Source organism: Sciurus vulgaris (genome assembly GCF_902686455.1).
Source record: "Sciurus vulgaris genome assembly, chromosome: 6".
NCBI classification, from domain to species: Eukaryota; Metazoa; Chordata; class Mammalia; order Rodentia; family Sciuridae; genus Sciurus; species Sciurus vulgaris.
The window spans coordinates 164,159,362-164,179,163 of record NC_136466.1 but is presented as its reverse complement, the minus strand read 5'-3'; the positions used below and the strand labels follow the sequence as shown (position 1 = coordinate 164,179,163).

General features: G+C 49.3%; 1 long non-coding RNA gene across 1 annotated transcript; it reads left to right on the top strand.

The window, feature by feature from the left end:
* Positions 1-5,952: 5,952 nt before the first annotated feature.
* LOC306664167 lies at positions 5,953-15,785 on the top strand. Its single transcript, XR_013764666.1, has 3 exons — positions 5,953-6,115; positions 6,334-6,831; positions 15,263-15,785. It is a non-coding gene; the product is annotated as an uncharacterized lncRNA (long non-coding RNA).
* The last annotated feature ends 4,017 nt before the right edge of the window (positions 15,786-19,802 follow it).

Here is a 19,802-nt window from a genome sequence, read left to right as displayed (position 1 = left end):
TACCTAAGGTGATTAACTATAAAATTGAGTGTTGTGTGTCTTCTCTTCCTATCCCTAGGTGCTCAATAAGAAAAACATTTGAATTGGGGTTTACCGCAATCTAGCATTGGATAGCCTCTGCTGCCCTGAAAATGTTACAGTCGGTCTTTCCATTTCCTTTGAGGACATCTGCCACTCAGATGAGGAGAGCCACCACTTTTCTTAACACTCTGAAAACTGGGATTCATTCTCTCACTATAGTAAATATGATCTCGCTAATGGTATTTTGGGGAGATTAAAATGACAGTTACAGGTCAGGAGTTTGGTGGATTTGAATTCTAGATTCCCCCCAAAAGTTCAGTTAAATTTAGAGCTAATCCATAATGCACAGACGCGACCTCTAACAAAGGGACTTAACAGTTTAATGAACGAGAAAGCATACACAGGTCCAGAATTCTACAGTGAGCAGATGGGGCTCGAGCCTCCACCTACAGAGCGGGTAGCAGCTGAGGAAGCAATTGCCCTGGTGAGCTGGTGATCGATGGTAGTTCTCTTATTTCATTTATGAAAAGTCACTGGTTTTGCTGACCAAAGAGAAATGCACCTTTAAAAATCCTGAAAAAAATAATGTGTAAGCTTTGCTTCATATTTGTATCCTCCATGCCAACTGGCATCTCCAGACTCCATGTTGGCTTTGGTTTTCCAGTGACTCTATATCCAACTCCTCAGATGCACTCAAGTTGCCTGACGACTTTACCAGGAATGGAGACATTTTTGATTACTTCGACAACACTGGCTATTACTACCTTGTCTCTGAGGCAAGATTTGCCTTTTCACCTCTGGTTTTGGAACTATATTTGGTCTGTCTTAATACTTAGAGATAGAGGAAAATGTTGCAAAATGTTTTAGGAAATATCCAAATAACCAAGAAGTATTCAATGATCATATTGTGCTAACAGTGGAGGAAGTATTAGTTTTACTGTCCAGGAAAGATTAGGAAGTGTTGCAGAAGAAAATATTGGCCTTAGCTAAAAAGCTGCTACACTTTTTTTTTTTTTTTTAGAGGCCTCTATTATGAAATGAGGCTGCCATGGGTTGGATTATATCCCCCAAAATGTTTGGAATTCTAACCTCCAGAACCTCAGAATGTGACCTTGTTTGGAGAAAGGGTCTTCACAGATAATCAGGTTAAAGTAGATGATTAGGGTGGGCTGTAATTCAACATGACTGACTCTTAATAAAAAAAGAAAACGCACACACGTGTGTGTGAGCACACGCGCGCACACACACACACACAGATGAAGGCAGACATCAGGATGGTATCAGTGACTGCCAACTAACCAGAAGGTGGGGGAGAGGCATGGAGCTGATTCTGCTGACATCTCAATCTTTGACTTCCAGCCTCCAGAACTGCTGTTGTTTAAGTCACAGTTCATGGTACGTTGTCGCAGTAGCCCTAGTAAGCTACAGCCAGGGCCGGCTTCTTGAGCTGGTGCATGGATCTGTGAGGTGCGATGCTTCCTCAGAGGCTGGGTTACAACTAATGTTACCACCAAGTCTCCCTGGGGAACAAATAGCAATCAATGTGTTTACTTAAGGAGCCTCCATCCTCGGGTTCCTGGGAGTAAAATTGACTGGCATTTCATTTCTAAGTGAATCACGTGGATGTTCACGTACACTGGGGATACCCACACGCACAAGTGATTGGCTATTGAAATATCAGTAATGACTACACCTCTGTCCCTCGGGTGGTGAAGTGCATGTGCCAACCTGCTTCACTTCTCCCCACCTGGGAAACATCCCTGCACCGTGGTCTTATTCACACTCTGTCTAGTAGTGTGGTTGGGACTCACTAGTACTCTGACCCAAGGGTGGCCAGTGGAAGTTCTCTACTTCTTTGATCACCGTAATTGGTTCAGGGATGAGGATGTGACCCAAGACAGACCCATCAGATTGGTCTTCAGGAATTTTACTGACATGGTCAGGAAATGGTTCTTTCATCAGGAATTAGCAGATGAAGATTGGTGCAAACGTGTGTTCAGGCATGGGACCCTCAACACAAATGGTGGAGCCACGCCACGGCAGTCTGAAGTCTTATTCCCTGGATCAAACTCTCCCTGAAACTGTGAAGAATTGTCTTTGGATTCCCCATTTATATGAGCCAATAAGTTAAGTTCTCTCTTGAGCTTTAAGCCAGTTTGAGTTGGGTATTTGTTACTTAAAATGAAAAGTGTCATAATGTATCTCTGAAGTGTCATCTTGACTCAATTACTATCCTCTGGAAGCCTTGGATTGTTTCAGTGCTAGACCTTTTGGGAATGTGGTAAGCCCTTAATGAGAGTTGGTAGAGCATTTTATCCTACGTTGTGAGAATAAGATGGATTTCCAAACTAAACAAAATAGCACTGGGATGATTTTCCTATGAGATGGGCCAGCTGCAGCTCCTATCCACCCTCGCCCCTGAGGCAGGTGTGCTGTCCAGTGATGGCCACGTATCAGGTCACACCAGTTTCTTACCACAATGCTGTTGGCCACCGGCCCAGGGTGTCTGTGTTTTCTCCCCATGAACACGGATTTGGTTTGTGACTGGTTCAGCCAGGAACACATGGTGGAGGTGACGCTGTGGGACTCAGGAAGCTGGGTCACAAGAAGACCTGGCTCCTGCCTGTGCTCTTTCAAGGACTGACATGTGCGAGGAGCTGCGCACAACCATGTGGAAAGCAGTATGTGGGCTCCCGGAAGGCGAGGAGAGGAGTGGACCCCCACAGGACCCAGCGAGGCCGCTCCTCAGTCTGTCCTAAAGAACTAAAGCCACCGCACAATTGGTACTGCACACCACGTTTACAGCAGCTCAGCTCACGGCAGCTGGACCACGGTCACGGTCAGCTGTCCATCAGTGGATGGGTGGATGAAGAAAATGTGTTAGACACACACAAAGAAGAACAAAATTAGGTCATTAGCAGGACAAGAGAATTTGAGAACATTGTGTTAAGTGAAATAAGCCAACTCAGAAAGTCAAGGACATGCTCTCTTTCATATATAAAAGCTAGAGAGAAAAAAGGAGGTGTCTCAGGAAAACAGAAGTGGGATCCATAAAGAGTATCACCCACCAGACCTGTGAATAAATAAACTTCTAGCCACACACCATGGAGCAGAGATGACCATGGCTACGGTGACTTGTCCCAATTCCTGGCTGACGGAATACATGGGCATAAGAAAGGAGTTTATACCACTGAGCTTTAAGGCAATTTAAAAAGTAATTTAAAAAATAGATACCTATGTATAATTTATTTTTAATTTACCCACAATGATTGACATATTTTGGGGGTTTAGCTTGATATTTCCATAGGTGTACAATGTATAATAATCACATCAGGGTCATTAGCATAGCATCACTCAAGCGTTTCTTATTCCTTACTAAGAAGCCCAGGTGAGGCCGTTGGCAATGCTCTTGTTGACTAGGCTGCATTCCCTTCCACAGACCCCATTTCCTTATGTTTTGGTCACGGGTACCCCAGGAGATCCTTGTGGGAGATTCAGAGGGCAGAAGTGAAGTGGCAGCCAGTCTGTCCTCTGGGTTCCAGCTTAGTCATGCTCGCACAGTTCAAGACCATCTCCTCTTCCTACTGCCTGCCCCGTAGACTGCAGGTCCCAGCACAGACTCCAGGACAACACTCCACAAACGTGAAAGGTCCAATCACTGCTTATGTGAAATGCATAGCCATGGAAATGACATAGAATCACAGAATACATGACATGTATGTACAGTGTAGAAAGTACACTGTGTAGCAAGTGATGGGTGAAACGCACACACTCGCCCCAGGCGCACACGTGTGCGTGGGTCTCCCCCAGCTGCCTCTCGGACCGACGTGCATGGGAACTGGACGTACACCTGGCTCCCTGGCTAGGCGTTCCTCTGCGGCACTTCACTCTTCTCCCATTGTCACTTGATGTCGCCAGCCAGCCACTTTCCTCTGGCTCTCTCACAGCACCTGTTCCCTGTTTACATCTGTGCTGCCGCAGACCACGCCGATTTGCAAATACGAATACATTTTGACGGTGTAAATAACCTTCGAAAGCAAGCAAGCTGTGTCTGAGGAGAACTTTTCCTAGTACGTAAGAATAGATGGATATCCACATTGGGCCCAGCCAATATTCACATTAAGAAATGGATTTGCTTCTTTCTCCTTGTTCCCAGGACGATCCTTCATTCAACTTTTTAGACCAACATGTCTTAGTTTGCCCAAGCTGCTATAACAAAATGCCATAGAAGAGGTGCTTTTAATGACAAACATTTATTTCTTCCAGTTTTGGAGGCCAGAAGAATAAATCAGGGTGCAGTGTGGTCCATTCCTGGTGAGGACCTTCTTTTTGGACACCTTCTGATAGATGGACACCTTCTCAGTCTGTCCTCACCAGGCAAAGAGTGAGCTCTGTTTTTCTTCTCTTCTTGGGACACCAATCCCATCACAAGGGACACACCCCCATGAGCATCCAAATCCAATTCCTTCCTATAGGTCCCCCTCCAAATACTGCAGGGATCCTATATTTGGGGTTAGGACTTCAGCATATGAATTATTTTGTAGGGGGTGAGATACTTTCAGTCCATCCTAAAAGGTGATAAATCCTATGAAGAATCCTATGAACAAATCCCATAACCTATGGAGACAGGTGATGGGACTCTAAATGTTATTTGTGGTTGAGTGGGTTAGAATTTGGCTCGCAAAAGCACCTCTGCCATTAGACAGGTGCTGGGAGGGGGCTGGAAGGAGACGATCTGAAGCTTCTCCACGGTTCCCAGGGCAGATGTGGTCTGCGGTATTTAGCTGCACCTGATGGGGCTCCCTTCCTGTGCTCACCACGCTTCCTTACCATGGAGGAGACCACTGCAGCCAGGGCACTGGGGGGAAGATGCTGAAGATGCAGAGGATGGCAGCACCTTCCACAAACCACCACCATGTTCTCTGCTAGTGGAGGCGCCTGGAAGAGAAATGTCCCAACACAGCCTCCTGTGTGACAGAGGTCTCCCGTGTCCCATGGTTTTGGGTAACAAAACCCACGTAATTTTTATCATAGTATATTGTTATATTTGCTCTGTTTTATTGCTGTTAATCTCTTACGGTGCCTAATTTATAAATTAAACTACATCATAGATGCATATGTATAGTATAAAGCACAGCATATATGTCTAGGGTTGGGTACAGTCTGAAGTTTCAGGCAGGTAGTGGGGTCTTGGAATGGATCCCCCATGGATAATTGGGGATGAGAACATCTTTGTGAGGATCAACAAGACACTGAGAATATAAACCAAGTACGTAGAATTACTCTTTTCAATCCAAAGTGCAGAGGGGCAGCTAAGCATCGAATGCACTGGCATAAATTGCACATTGTGGTATGTCTGCTTGGCTTCCGGTTGTGCCTCCCTCTGTTGGGACTGCCTGTCTCTTGCTGGGATCACAAAACCCTCTGGGCCAAGTTGGTTGGGCCAGGTGGAGACACCTGACCTGGGCTGGTCCCACTAGATTCTTTTCCCTGGGAACTTGGATTTTCACCAAAATATAATGTACATGTTACAAGGGTAGCAACACTTTAATATGGTACAGTAGAACTATTTCAGGAACAAACGGTCGATGTCTTCTTGCTTACTCAGAAGGGCATTTATTGACTTGAATAAAACATCTAAAGGTAAGACTCAGTGAGTCTTGATCCAAGAACCTAAATATTATAACAGGATCTAGACCGCCTCCGTTTCTTGATTGTTTCCTTAGCGTTGGTGTAATCTCAGATTGCGGTGCCAAGAGAGCTGCAGAAGCTCCAGTTTACAACTCCCAAGTCCAAGTCCACAAGGAGGAGTGCAGCGTTAGCTCCCCAAAGGCCCCACGGCGGGACTGGCTGCATCGCCTAGGCTCTGCTGGAGTCACGTGCCCGTGGCTGAGCCAGTCCTGGTGGCTGGGAAAAGGTGAGGCTGAGTCAAGGATTTCCAGAAGCAGGAGAAACAAGAGCAAGAGAAAGCCGCCAAGTTGCCACATGTCCACTGGCCCCCGGAGCCCGGGAGGGACGTGTTCCACCGTGCACGCGGAGGAGCAGAGGAAGCTCTGACTCCAGGGAGAGAAAGGCCGACCTGAACCCGCAGAGGGTGAGGGACCTGAAGCACAGGTGCCCTGGCTCTCCGAGGCCGGCGGCTGCCTCTTCCTGAGGCTGGAGGCAGGCCTCTCCCGGGGTTTCTGTGGCTTGACCGTTTGTCCCTTCTCCTGTCCCCCCACGCCCTCCCTCGCCTTTTTCCCCCAGGCCCTTGTGTGGGTTTATCTTGCTTACAGCCAAGGACATTGACCCATCAGTGAGTTTCACTTACAGCCAAGGACATTGACCAAGGAGTTCGCTGGAGTTTTCAGTAATTCTGCAACGGGAAAACAAATGGGCTGTTCGGGAACCATTTGTCTGCCTTGGAAGAAGAAGCAAAACAGAAACAAGCAAAACTGCTGTAGTCGGCTCCTTGCCCCACAGGAAAGCACCACTTCACCGTTCCCCAAGGATGCATTGTGGGTAAAGCCGGCTGGCTCTGTTAAGCTTTGGAGCAGTGACTGACTTCCTGATGATCACGTGATGTAATCCGCGCCTGTCACAGCTAAAAGGACCACTCTCCAGTTTGGGTTGGAAGTATCAGGGAAGCATACTTTTTTTATTTCTGTTGGAATGCGAGCAGATTGCAGGGCTGAACTGTGGCAGATCTCTTGTGGCACATGGGTCCTGAGCATGGAAATCCAGAGATACAAGCTGGATCCCTGTGAGGTTATGTGAGACCTGGATCAAGCTCTACCTGAAGCAATAATGCCCTCTGAATTCTTCAGTTGTGTGAGCGAAGAAATTCTTTTTCCCTCTCTTAAGCTTATTTGAGTTAGGGTTTTTGTCACCTGAAACAGAAAGAATCATAACTAATACAGTTACGGGAAGTTGGGTTTGAGGAAAGGTGTCAGGTAATCTATAAGATGGAGAGGTTGAACTATAAACAGAGACAGGTTCTAAAACTCTGGTAGGCACACTTCTCCTTTTTTTGAACTCATAAAACACTTTGCTTCTGCAGTAGATATGGTGTATATCACACACCGCCTTGAATTACAATTACAGTTCTTGTATAGTAAGTACAAATTTCACAACCATAAAACTCCGGTGTGCAGAAACGTAACTTTCTTTATTGTTTTATAATTGAGCTTAATTTAGCTCACAAACCCTCATTTTTGCTAATGGCAGAGAACTTAATCTTGCCGATTCCAGGCAATTCTGGCAGTCCTTGTTTGAAGTGAGGTGTCTTTTGTGGCGGGGGGATGGAAACCAGCTCAGGATTCTAAATCGCTTTCCCCTGGGAGGTCATCTACTTCCCAGGGGCCTGGCGTGGAGGCGAATCATCTGGTCTGGGAGCTGACCTCTGGCCATGGAGGGCAGTAGGCTGTGGCTGGTCCTGTGGAGCTGGGCGGCCATCCCTGGCTCTGTCCTTGCCCAGTTCCCAGCTCAACTTCTGAAGACTGAATCAGGTTCTCTTCTAGTCACCAGCTCAGGCTCAGGCTGCGTGCAGACCCTGGGCTCATAACAAAGCCCCTCTTATCAGGTATGCCAGCTGTTGACCTTCAGTGCCCCTTGGCAGCCCGCTCCAACATCTGGAGACTCCTGGGTCTTCCCTGATCTGCAGGAGTGAGGAGTGAGGGGCAGGGTCAACTCAGCACCCGTCTGCCTAGACCAGCTCTGCTCCCACTTCTCAGCTCCAGGGACCACTTATGATGCTTAATTTTAGCTGTCAACTTGATTGGACCAGAGGATGCCCAGACACTTGGCTGAACATGTGGGCGTGTCGGTGAGGGTGTTTCCAGAAGAGATCAGCATTTGAATTAATAGGCTGAGTGAAACAGGCATCTTTCCCCAGGCACCAGCCAATATGCTGAGGGTCTTAATAAAACAAAAAGGTAAGGAAGGAAAGACTCCGTGTATATGTGTGTGTGTGTGTGTGTGTGTGTTTATATCTACATCTACAAAACCTTTGTCTCCATCTCCTGTCTGCTTGAGTGCTTGAGCTGGGTCATTGCTCTTCAGTCCTTAGCACTCCTAATTCTCAGATCTTGACATCTGGATTTGATCTCCTACCATCTCTCTGTGTCAGGCCTTAGAACTATACCACAGTCTTTCCTCATCTCCAACTGCACCTAGGAGGTCATGGAACTTCTTAGCCAGTCTATCTGTCTGTCTATCCATCATCCTCCATCATCTATTTATCTATTATCCATCACCTACTGTGTGCACAGACTCCTATTGGATGTGTTTCTCAGGAGACACTGAGTGACCAACCGCCACAAGGCTCATAGCAGCGTGTTTGATCTCAAGTGGGGTGCAGGCGCCCCTCCCCACCTCTCTTGCTTTTCTCCTGGGAGCCCGGCAGCCCTTGTCCAGGAATGGCTATTGTTCTCACTGTGCACCGTGGATTGATTTCTTTGCTCAGGCTTGCTCTCGATTTCACTTGGGATACAATAAAAACCTTTCCTCTCTCACCTGCCTGAAGCTCTAAGCTGAAACCCTTAGTTTCCCAGACGGTGCTTCTGTTCTTGATTTGGAGTTGGTTCCGCAGCGCCCGGGGGCAGAGTGGATTGCTTGCTCAGGCCTCTGTGGGTCAGCTCCTCCCTGGGGCCACCAACCTCTGCCTTGCCATCCTGTTTCAGTGGAAGGAAGGCCATGGGGTGACAAGAAGAACTGTGATAAGGAGAGCCACTTGGTAGGAATTCACAGCCTGATCTGGCTCCAAGAGCATCGCTAGTTTTCCAGTCTTGGGAAGCTCCAGGGTCTTGTTCTTCATGTGGAAAGATCGAGATGCTGCCTCTGCTGTCTGTCTGACACCCGCGCGGGGCCACACTCTGCCCTCTCTACTGAGAAGCACGGCCAGCCAGAGGAGGGTCCCTTCAAGTGTAGATGTTCTTTTCCTTTAGCCGATTGGCCAGGGTGATTGTTCTTTTAGTCACTGAAAGTTGGCCTAGTGTTTATTAGCGGCTTTCTCACCAAGGAACCAATAGAGAGATCCCTGCAGTGTCGCTCGGATGCGGTGGACTCTCTCTCCTAAGGGTGTGACCCCTTAAGTTATCCTCAGCGTCTGCAGAAAAGCTGTTGAAGTCCTAGCCCCTTCCCCACACCTGTGAGGCTGACCTTGTTCGGAATAGTCTGCGTAAGTAAAGGATCAACTGGACCACGGTGGAGCCTAAATTTAATGACTGGCCTCTTTAAGAGGAGGCGAGGACACACGAGACACAGGTGCGCAGGGAGAAGACATGCGAGAGCAAAGGTGAGACTGGAGCGAGGGATCCAAGGGGAGGATCAGAGCGGGCTGGACAGGCCTGTGGAGGGAGCCTGGCCTGTGGCAGCTGGACTTGCTGCTGGTTTAGTCCACTCCCCTGAACTTCTCCATCACAGGACCCCGGAGTCTGGGACCTCCCCGTGTCCCTCCACTCGGTCGGATACCCTGAGAGCAGGACCCTCCTCTGACTGGGCTGGTGTCCCCAGCAGCTGTGTCTGCGCTTCTGGTGGCTCAGGGCTGCACTCCGTGAGCCTCCCTCTCCGGGCACGGAAGCTGCCTCCCCCAGGAGGGCTTGTAGCGTCTGTGGTGGGTCACTGGCCGACTTGGTGCCGAAGCCATTCCTGTGCTTCTGGTGGGACCGGCTCTCCTAGGAGGCAGGCCGTGACCTGCTATGAGGGAGACCTTATCCTCGCCCCTTCTTCTGCCCCTCCAGCCTCCCTTCCTCTTCTCTGAAAGGGCCGTAGACTCTGTCATCCCCTGCGCCCGAGACCCTGTCTCAGGTTTTGCTTCTTCGAAGCTCCCAGACGCCCTTGATTAAGGCTCTCAGGAGGCAGAGCCTGTTTCTTGTCGCTCCACCCCAAGCGGGATGAGGCCGGGGTGAGCAGTGACCATGAGCTCTAACACATGTGGGAGTCACCCGGAGAGCTCGTCCACACACAGCTGCTGGGCGAACTCGGAGAGTCAGCCCGGGCGGAGGCTGGGAGCTGGCAGGTGTAACGGCCTCCCAGGGCTGCTGCCGCCCGGGGACCTTGCCTTGAGGACCACACCTTGGGACTCGCTGGCCTGAGCTGCGGGGTTGATGGGATCTCCTTAGGTCTGGGCAGGACTGGTGGCCTGAGGCCGGGTAGGCTTGTAGGGATTTGCAAATATGGGTTTGCAGGTGGGATTACTGAGGTTGGGCAGAGAGGTGAAGAGTCTGTGAGGTGGGTTGGGGATCAGGAGGTGTGACTTCAAAGGCTGATTGCCCGGCCTCAGCCCTGGACCTGCGTCTAAGCCTTTAGAAGTGAATAGGTGCCGGCAGAACCCCGGAGAGCTTAGCCTCTTTGGAAGTCTGTGAGAAAGGACGCCCCAAGCCCATTCTACCAGTGCAAGAGATGCGTCTTGACTCAGAAGAGAGAAGGGGCCCTGTCACGTGGACACATGTGCACTTCACACCAGTGCGAGCATGCGGCATGTGCACACGCAGATGGGGTCACAGTTCACGGGGTGTTTTCTGCTTTACCTGGGCAAGACAGGCCTCCACCAGCAGCAGATTCCAGCACGACACCCCTACACTCACCCGTGATTCGATTCGGTTTGTAATCTTCACTCTGTTGTGCAGGAATCTGTTTTTGTAAGAAAGCTCTCATCTCATGATGGTTTCTGAGGAATTTGGGTCTGCGGCTTCCAGCCTCGCTGTCCTGCCCGTGAAGTCCCTCTGCCAGCCTCCTTCCTCTCTGCGGAGCTTAGCATGGTCTCCGGCTTTGGCTGTTTTCTTCCCCTCCGTGAGCAGGTGCTTCGTGGCTGTAGACATTCTACCTCGCAGCCAGCGGATCTGAATTCTCTCTGTTCACAAACAGACGGGCCTGGAGCCTCTGCCTCTGCGCAGTAGCTCGGGCTGTGCTGCGCCATCTGCCAGCAGGTGGCAGGATGTCCATCCCATTCACTTTGCTGCTGGATTCCAGGGAAGAGCAGCACCCACCTGCCCCACGGGCCTCTCTCTCTTGAACGAGTCACGAGGGTGGGGTAGCTCAGGCTCAGAGGTGAGTTAATTCTGTCCCTATTTCCAGAACATTCCACCTTCTCGCTGTTGGAGGCGTTGCTCCCCTATACCTTCTTTGGTTTCATCCCCATTGCGGTGCCGCTTTGCTCCCCGGCCTCGTGGTACTGCTGTAAGCAGTTCAAACGTGTTTGCGTCTGCAGGTGTGATTGGAGCCCACCCAGCCCCTTGGCCAGGGGCGGGGGTTCTTGACCCTGGCAGGTGGAGTGTTGCTGTGGACAGCTGCCTGCCCTTGGACGGAGACAGCTGCTCTTGCTGGAGGGACCCTGTAGTGAGTGGTGTGACCACTGAAGAGCACTCTGTGAACACACTCCCCTGGGTCCCCACTGAGCACTGTCTGGACCTCTCCCTGTGCCCTCCACCCACCCAGCCTGCCTCTGCCCTCTGCCCTCTGTGCCCATCCTGGGTGCTACCATTCCACGCAGCCACTTCTCTACGGTCAGAGGGTTACCTCGTCCTCTGCATGACACAGACAAACCCTCCGTGGGCGTCCTTGCCCGTGGCCCCTTGGCCTGGAGCAACAGCCCCTGAGACTCAGGAGGAGATCCTAAACCAGGGCCCCTCGTGCGTGGCGGGGTGATCCCTGGATGGCTCCTGGGCTGCCCTGCTTCACAGGCTGCCTCTCCTGCGGCAGGGAGGGGCCCCTCCCCCTGTCCCCACCCATGTTGGTTTTCCATCACTGTCTTGCTTTTCTCTGCGTTGCAGCCCCTCTTGGCGTCTCCGTATGCACTTGCTGGAGGCTGCCCCTTTGCTAACCACTCGCTGGTTTTTTTTCCCCTAATAATTAAAGAACTTCTTTGTTTACTCTAGACACGATCCCTCGTTGTTTTATACAGTGGAAACATCTCCTCTGAGCGGACCATCTGCCTCCTGTCCTTGTTTATGGCACCCTTCATTGCGTGGAAATCCTGAAGAGCTACTGCTGTATGTGCTCACTGTCACACGGGGATTTTGATGAAGTAGCTTATTTATATTTTGCTTGGCTTTTACCACAGTCCTCCAACAGGACACAGGTCTGAGTCCACAGGGGACTGTGTCAAAGGACAAAATCATGCTGTGTTCTTCGCTGATCCGTAAGACCTACCTTCTGCACCCTGGCCAGCCCTTCTGTGAACTTGAGTTCTTTTCTGGGGTTTTCCAGGCCCTCTGGCACTGCGAGCACTGGGGGGGGGGGGGGGGGGCTCCCTTGAACCCTGGTGGCTCCCTGACTCACTTAAACTGCACAGAAAACACATGTCAGCTCGCCAAGCTGGTCCCCCCGCCACGGTGTAAACAAGGGGAGTGCACAGCCCCGCAGCCCTCCTCAGAGGGACTTCTTGACTCCGCGCAACTCGAGAGGTGCCCAGCCAGGTGGCTGCTCTTAAGTGAGCACACCGTATCAGAGCGAAGCCCAGATGGATGCTGTGCTGCCCGGCAAGGTCTGTGTCCCGAGGGCCGAGGAGCTAAGTTTATTTAGTGAGTCCTTTAGAGACCCCTGGGGGGCTTCCATGGAGGACCCAGCACTCCAGAAGGTTGACGTTTGTGCTCCAAGGAGGGAGAATTGGAGGATGACCTCAGTTTCCCACAGGGGTGTCTGTGAGGAGCCCTCAGAGTGGGTTCTCAAGGTGGCGGGCTCAGATCCCGAATTGGCATTGCTGCCAAAGCTGGCAGCTGGCAGCCTGGACCGTTGCCTGGGCGAGTCCTCAGGCGTTCTCTGTAGAGCCAGATCATAAGCACCTCAGGTTCTGCTGGTCAGCTGCTCTCTGCAACAACTCCTCCTCTCTGCCAGCACAGTGCAAAAGCAGCCAGAGACAGCCTATGGATGGATGGGTGGGCCATGTTTCAATAAAACTTTATTGATAAAAACAGGCCAGATTTGGTCTGTGGGTTACAGATGGCTGAATCTTGACCTCTGCTGACACCTAGGCCTACAGTGGGGCCTAGTGCTCCTACTTCCAAAGGGGTTTTGATGATTCATAGTTATTTTGATTGACTTGAGTAAGACCGAGATCACAAAAACTAGATGTAGCAGGATTCCAGTAGTATCTGTGACATAAGGATCATATTTAATATATAATGGAGAACCCAGGGCAAGATTGAACATGGGAAGGGGTGTGGGAGGCTGCCCAGAGCAGAAGTAGTTTTGATTTAGACCAGCCTGGACTCCACGCTCAGGGGCTGGCTCCACTGTCACCAACTCATATGAGATTTTATTACTTCGGGTTGGGCCTAGACGGTCAGAAGATACAGAGCAAGTTAGTATTGTCTCCAGGGTCTTATGGACACCAGTGTGAGTGAGTGAGGGCAGTGTTTTGCGCAGGGGTCGGTGACCTGTGGCCTGGGTCCAACTCAACACACTCCTATTTGTGTAAGTAGGTTTTTTGGAACACAGCTATTTTAGTCCACTCACCCCATGCTAATAAAATACCCAAGATGGGGTAATTTATAAAAAACAGAAATTCATTTATCACAGAAATTTGTTTATCATCTTGGACTTCTCCAGAGTCCAATTGAAGGTGCCAGCACTGGGAGTCTGGTGAGGGCCTTCTTGCTGCCTTCTACCTGCAGGAGAGGTGGACATATGGGGACGGGCCCTGCACCCTCACATGGAGAAGAGCAAACTGGTCAAAAGATACAGGAAGCCTTTTATGAGTCCCACTCACAAGGAGGGCCTGGAGGCCCCACCAGCCACAGAGCCCCATCCCTTGGTACCGTCACACTGGCAGCTCTCCCTGTTTGGAGGGGTCACACGGCAGCAGCGATGACCTTCCATTTGTGCAGTGCCTCTGGATGCCTTGGTGTGGTGCTGGCAGGGTGAACAGTTGTGTAGACACAGTATGGTCTTCACGGCCTAAAGTGTTCGCTGTGCAGCGCTTTGCAAAGACATTTGATGACCCTGACTTGATCCCCAGGCAAGGAAGGGGATGTAACCTGCTTAGGGAGATGCTCCACTTCACCTGTGAACCCTCCTTTTTTTTGCTACCTGGAAAATAAATGCCATCTGGAACATTAATGTGATTACTGATCTCTAGCAACCATCTTGATACCATGAGGCAAACTTTAGAAGGGAAAACTTGCAGTAAGGATAGGAAAAAAAGAGGTACAACTGGAAAGAGTCTGAATCTCTGAGGAGTGTGCTATTTCCCTACCTCTACAAGACTTCTAAAAAATCCTCCATCTAGCTTACATCACTGTCGTTTGGGTTTCTGTTGTTTGCAGTTGAACTGAATCCTAACACACCCTCTCTCCAACAAGGCAACATCCCCGGGGTAAGAGAAGGTGGAGCAGTGGGTGTGAACGATGCACAGAGAAGCCACCTCTGCCTGCCTTGCTGCAGGCTGGAGAGGCCACTCATGCTCCAGGGTCCAGAAAGCACAGGAAATGGGCTCCACCCCAGGCAGCCCAGCGCCGAACACAACCGAGGCCAAAGCCTCCATGCAAGTCACTGCTCTTGGGTTTCGTCAGTCGGTTCTGTTTAAGAACTTCTTCAGAAGCCCCACCAGCAACTTCTGCTTTACCTTGTTACGAATTGGATTGTGTGTCCCCTGAGAAAGCTCTGCAGATGTCGCAAACCCCCAGTGTCTCAGAAATAGGGCCATTGCAGGTGTAGTTAAGGGAGGTCACACTGCCGGAGGGAGAGCCCTGACCCAGACTGACTGGTGATCTTATGAGAAGGCAGCCATGCGGAGGCAGAGACCCCAAGGAGCACACACCACAAGGGAGACAGACGGAGTGAGGCGCTGCCAGCCAGGGGACGCTGAAGACTGCTGGTAACCAAAGAAGCTAGAAGAGGCAGGGAGCTCCCCACACAGGTCCACCAGGGACCATGGCCTGTCAACACACTGGTCCTGGACTTCCAGGCTCCAGAACCACAAGACAGTGAAATTCTGCTGTCTTAAGCCACTGCGCTGTTCTGGGTCTCTGTGAATCAATATGCATCCCAGGAGCCACGTGCATCCGAGAGGGGGACTGGGAAATGCCATTTCTGCCTACCCATCGCTGCTGTAGGAGGAACAGGAGGACGGGAGATGGGGAGTCTCTGCTGCCAAAGCTCTGAAACGAGGCTTAGCCAACCCTTCTCATCCCCCAAGTGCGTCTCCAGAGCACCAGTGCCCTGAGAAATGGCCGGGAAGGGTAGTGTTTACTGCGGTCTTTCCCTTTAGGACAGACTTTATTCTTGTCCTCTTGCAATTTATGAACCATGAGTTTTTTTCCAGGTCTTCCTGATACCTACCATGTTTCATGAAAAAGAGAGCTGACCCTGACATTCTTACGACTCACATTCATGGCCTTCAAATGACTCTCAGTTGCCCAGATGAGAGACACCTTCTTAGCTCCCCACAGACACCTACAGGCTACCTGAGCCATGGAGCTTAAGAATGATTCTTATAAATCTTGCATCTGAGGTCACAGAGAAGACCCTCCTGGTTCATTTCAACTGAGATGGACAATGAAATGTGGTGACATCACCCATTGGTTCCACAGGACTGATGATATGGTCAATCCAAGTAGATGTCAGTTTTTGTCCTCTTTAGAAATTCAAGGTGTGGTTAAAGGTGACTTTGACTACCCATGTCACAGTAAGATTCAAGTGATACCTACCAAGAAAAATCCACCTGGCCTGGGATGCCCTTGGTTACTCGGATTCATTGGAATATTCATTCTTCTTGATTGAACTTGGAACAGTGACAATTTTACACCAGCGCAGCAACCCCAAATAGTTGGAAACCAGCCCGCTGGTTGTGTGAGCATGCTTTATGAATTTCTTAATGCAAGTAAGAATTTTCTACCCAACTAAATCATGAACTTTGCTTATACATGACTTAGTTCAATCTACTATAACAAAGTCCATAGGCTGGATGGCTTATAAAAAATAGGAACTCACCTCTCAGCTCTGGAGGCTGGGAAGTCAGGATAAACTGGTGCATTTGGAGTCTGCAAGGGCTGCTTTCTGGTTTATGGACGGTGCTTTTCACTGTGTCTGACTCATGTTTTCCACATGGAGGGACCTGGGGTATCTCTCAAGTCTCATTTATAAGGGGACTAACCCCATTCATGAGGGCCCCTAATCAACTCTCAATGCCCCATCTCCTAATATTAGCATCTTGGGGTGAGGATTTCAACATGTGAATTTTAGGAGGACAGACATTCCAACACAGTGTGACAATGACCTTCACTCTGAGTGTGTTAAGAAGAGTGGTAAGGACCACTTTCTTTTCAAGGCTACCCTAATTTTTCTTCACTTTTCTGGGTTGTTGCAAACTGACTTGAGATCAACCTTATCCCAGTGTTATCTTAGGAAAGAAAATAAATTAATACATGTAACAAGCCAGGCCACCAGTTAGACCTGGTAGTGATGAGCAGAGCTGAAGGGCTTACGAAGGTGGTTCCATTGGGAAACCACCAGGGGGCGCTGTGAAAACGCAGACTTGGGCCCTGGGCCTGCTGAGTCCGCGCGGGGGTGATGCAGGTTATCTGCTTTTTAATGAGCGTGTCAGGTGCAATTTGAGCACAACTGGATTAAAATGTATTATCGCCTGTGTTCCAGGTGTTTTCATGTGTTATCTCATTTAATTCTCTAGCAACTCTGCGTGGGAGGTGTTTCTAACCTTATTTTATAGATCTAGCAACTTCGGTTTTTGCTCATGAGCTGTCTTAAATCCCGGGTGCTTGTAAGAGGTGAAACCAGTTTTCAAATTTGCATTTGTCTATCTACAAAGCCCTCAGTCTTAAGAATAAAATCTACAGGACAGCAGGGAAGGGTAGAAGAAGCCGTTCTGTCTTAAGCAAGAAGGAGTTTCAGCTGTAAGACTGGCTGATTGGCACAGATTGGTTTCTCTCAGCTGAAAAAGGCAGCACTTGCCTAGTGGGAACTTATTTGTAGTCTGTATGAGCCATGAGAGCCTCCATCAGCTGCTGTAACAAGCACCTTCGGAACCTTCATGGCTTCAAATAAGAAAGGTTTATTCCCTGCTCATTCTGTGTCCATTATGGGATTGTTGGGAGGGTCTGCTCAACCTAATCATTCTGGGGCCTCCCAGTGCAGTGTTGCTGGCCAGGGCATTTGATAGTTGCTAGGAGATGAGAGAAAAAGAGCTCTCAGGAAGGTCTTGAACTGGCAACTCCAAGCTCCTGCCCAGAGAGGACATGTCACTTCTGTTTGGAATATACGATTCAGAACTAGTTTCCTGGACACCCCCCATGCCCACGTGGGAGCCAGAGACACAAACCTATCATGCTTCGGGAAGTACTAATGAGTACTTATGACCACTGCAGAGCCCCTATCAGGGATGAGATATTAAAATTTTGATATTTTATTCATCCTGAGTTCTTTTGTTCACATTCATTTTGATTTTGAAAAACATTGCCCCGAGACATCATTTATCTTGATTACTGAGCTTTTTGGCACTCCCATAAATTTTGGACCCAAGTCCTGCTCTTGGTACAAATAGAGGGAGGATAAAAAATATCAGTTTTGACTGAACCTTCGTTTCTATGTTGGAGCCCTGGAGAAAAGCAATACTTACACAGAGGGAAGGGGAGAGCTGACATCCACATAAATATTGACAGAAAAGGAAAACAGTGAGAAACAAGCTCTCACAGAACAGAGGAGACAGAAGGCAGCCCGGGGGAGATGGAGATTCCCGAGGTGCATGCTGCTCAACATCTCTGTTTTGTCAGCACCTCGTACGGGAAACCTTTTCTGCACCATTTCCCTGGTGACCCTCCAGGTGCATTATGAAGACAATTAAAACCTGTATCCCAGACCACGAAGTTCCCCGTGATTGGGTGCAGGTTCATCAGTGTGAACTGAGTGAACCAGCTTGTTCGAGTAAGAACGACTGGAGCAAAAGTGGACATTTTGGCTTCTAGGCTTTGCTTCTTTCCTTAGGAGCACGGTTGTATAAGATTTTTCTAAAGCTTTACTGGAATCTCACGGAAGCTTCTGCAAGATGCCACAGCAATTGATTTTGGTAAAGACCTGGGATATGTTCCATTTATTGAATTGTAAATATATAGCGTTTTAACTTATTTTGATACTTGGTATGATTTTTCTTTAAACCAGTGTCTCCTAAATTGTGTGCTTCTGTGGATTTCATGTGGGGGCAAATCCATAAAATTGACCTAGATTCTCTCACAGCAGTAGAATTGATCTCCTCTTCCTTTTCTTTTCCTTTTTGTTTCTTTTGGTCTATGTGCCTTGTAAAACACATCTGTGAACTTGCCTGATAAAGTTGAAAAGAGAACTTCTTCAAAGGCCAGCATTAGTTGTTAAATGTGTTTCGACTTTGAACATCAGAGAAATGTGCCCTAAATGTGGGGTGAAGGGGAGAGAACCTTTTTGGCCACGCCCTTGCTTTAATCTTCTGTGTTTTTTATTCTTCAGTAAACCCCAAAATCCATGGAGTGTTCCCACAACAGGTATGATCACTAGCTAATTATCTAGGACAATCAGGAAGGCCTGTGCATAAGGCTCTTGTTGGAAGATGTGTTGTATTCCCAAAGGCTGTTGTTTGAAATCAGGCTTTCCGGGAATTTTTCACGTGGTTCTCTTCTCCATCTTCAGAAGAACCATTTGGCCACAGTAGTAATGCACAGCTTGTGGGCTCCCTTTGTCCATTGTCTCCCTGGGAATAATTAAGGTCCCGGAGAGGTGCATTAATATCTGTTCCTGGGGCTCCACTTGCAAGTAAGGAGCCCGGCTGGCTTCTGGGAAAGAGCGATTAAGGTGATCATGGCATCTGCTGTTCTCAGAAGGGTGTTCCAGGTAAAGGAAGAGCATTAGAAGAGAGATTTTGCATTTGGGTTACCAGCAATCAAAGAATATGTCACTAACACCTGGGCAGGGTTTTGAAGAGTGAGCAGGAGTTCACCAGGTTGACAGGGGCATGTTGAGGAGGAGACCATGGGGCCTGGACATGAGGCGAGGTGTGTGTGGCGTGGTGGCACATACAGTGAAGAGGGTTCTTGTCCAGCCGCCCCTCCCAGACAGACAGTCAGCCAAATCCCACTTCCTGGCCGAGGTTTTCTGTGACCTTGAGAGCATTTCCCGTGGGCAGAGGGCAGTTCCAGATCCTTCTGCTACTCCTGCCCCCCACGAGGGCAGCTCATAGTTCAAAGACCAGGGTCTCCTTTGCTCATAGTTGTGATAAATCCCAGCATCGAGGTCCACTCCAGAGCCTGCGATCAAGCCAAGTCTGAGATTCGCCTGGCAGTACTCCTTGGCCACCCACCCACCCCTCCTGAAGGAGCCTCTTGTACCCAAATCCTTGCTCCAAGCTCAAGGCTCCTTCTGGGAAACCCAGCCTCAGCTGATGTTCCAGGCAAAGGAAAAGGGTAAGAAGACAATCTCATCAAAACGTCCTTCCCCATGCCATCTCTGGAGTCTTCCAGCACGTGGGTGATGTCTGCTTGGCCGCTGTGGGAGGTGGTGGAGTAAAGGTGGTCAAGCTGGACACTGGCCTACTGACCTCTCCTTGGTTGGTGTCCTGTGGCCCCAGGCTTGAAAAGTCATGCACAATGGATCCTGGGATAATTTGGTGCCTTTGCTGCAGAGACCTATAGCCAACGGGAATGATAGAGAATCAATGGGTTGATTCTCCTGTATTTAGTTAATTTGGAGGAATAATAACAGAATTAGCCATTCATTTTAGTGTAAGGAGGGTAGATACCTAGGTCATAGAATTCTCCTAGGTTTAAAATATTAATTCTGCTATAGTTCCCTCTCCCTTTCTTCTTTATTTTCTACCCTAAATT